This window comes from Arachis hypogaea, chromosome 16 (genome assembly GCF_003086295.3).
Source record: "Arachis hypogaea cultivar Tifrunner chromosome 16, arahy.Tifrunner.gnm2.J5K5, whole genome shotgun sequence".
NCBI lineage: Eukaryota > Viridiplantae > Streptophyta > Magnoliopsida > Fabales > Fabaceae > Arachis > Arachis hypogaea.
The window spans coordinates 28857673-28859565 of record NC_092051.1 but is presented as its reverse complement, the minus strand read 5'-3'; positions in this window follow the sequence as shown (position 1 = coordinate 28859565).

Sequence of the window (1893 nt, the reverse complement as noted above, 5' to 3'; positions counted from 1 at the left end):
AGCGAAGAGACATTATTGTCCGACCTGGCTCAGGTGTTCGACACTATAAGGAAGCACGACATGCGACTCAATCCCGCAAAATGTACCTTTGCAGTAGAAGCGGGCAAATTCTTAGGTTTCATGCTCACACAAAGAGGAATTGAAGCGAATCCAGACAAATGCCAGGCCATACTCAACATGAAGAGCCCAACTTGTGTCAGAGAGGTACAACAACTCAACGGGAGATTGGCAGCCTTATCCAGATTCTTAGCGGGATCAGCGATAAGATCTCTCCCCTTCTACGCCACTTTAAGGAAAGGAAAAATTTCGAATGGACAAAGGAATGCGAGAAAGCCTTCTAGGATTTCAAAAACTTCCTAAGACAACCACCTATTCTAACTCGACCACGAAAGGAAGAACCACTCATATTATATCTTGCAGTAGGAAGTCGGGCAGTAGCCTCAGCACTGGTTCGGGAGGACGACAAAGGGCAACAACCTGTATACTTCATTAGTAAAGTGCTGCAGGGGTCCGAGCTAAACTACCAAAAAATAGAAAAGTTTGCCTATACTCTCATACTGACATCTTGACGACTTCGCCCGTACTTTCAGGCTCACACCATTAAGGTTCGAACCGACCAGCCCATAAAAGGGATATTGCAGAAAACAGATTTAGCAGGCAGAATTTTACAATGAGCAGTCGAATTATCCGAGTTCGACCTCCAATATGAAGCTCGGACAGCCATCAAATCACAGTACTTAGCCGACTTCATTGCAGAATTCACAGATACCTTGGAAACCCCCACAAAATGGAATCTCTACGTGGACGGTTCCTCAAATAAGACCGAAAACGGCGCAGGTGTGATAATAGAAAGCAACCAAGGAACCCAAGTTGAGCTTTCCCTCAAATTTGGGTTCCTCGCCTCGAATAACCAGGCGGAATATGAAGCGTTACTAGCTGGTTTGAAGCTGGTTAAGGAGGTTGGAGCTCAAAAACTCAACATCTTCAGCGATTCACAAGTAATCACCTCGCAAATAACAGGGAGCTACCAAGCCAAAGATCCCACCATGAAAAAATATTTGGATAAAACCAAGGAACAGCTCGAACAACTCGGGGAATATAAGATCTGCCACATACCCCGCGAACAAAATGCCCGAGCTGGTGCACTCTCGAAACTAGCCAGCACCAAACCAGGGGGCAACAATAGAAGCCTCATCCAGGAAATGCTGCAGAATCCATCAATCTCGGAAGAGGAAAAAGTCCTAGCCATAACAAGTCAGGATCAAGGATGGATGACCCCCATAATTAATTACCTCAAAACAGAAACACTCCCTACAAATGAGAAGGAGGCAAAGAGGTTAAAACGGGAGGCTCAGTACTACACTATCATAAACAACACCCTATACAAGAGAGGGATCTCGCTACCGTTGTTAAAATGTGTGCCGACCTCCAACACAAGGGAAGTCTTAGAGGAAGTACACAGTGACATTTGTGGTAATCATCTCGGAGCACAAGCTCTCACCAAAAAGGTACTTCGGGCGGGATTTTACTGGCCAACTCTACAAAAAGAAGCTACAGAGTTTGTAAAGACATGTTCCCCATGCCAGAAACATGCCAACTTCCACATTGCCCCGCCAGAAGAACTCATCAGCGTAACCTCACCTTGGCCATTTGCAAAATGGAGACTCGACCTTCTCGGACCCTTTCCCTAGGGATCGGAACAAGTCAAATTCCTCATAGAATTAGCAGGTTTCAGGAAATTAGCAGCCGACTTGAACATAAAACACCAGTTCACCTCCGTCGAACATCCTCAAGCCAATGGACAGGCTGAAGCTGCCAAAAAAGTCATATTGGCTGGGCTGAAACGGAGACTACAAGAAGCAAAGGGAGCTTGGGCCGAAGAACTCCCACAAG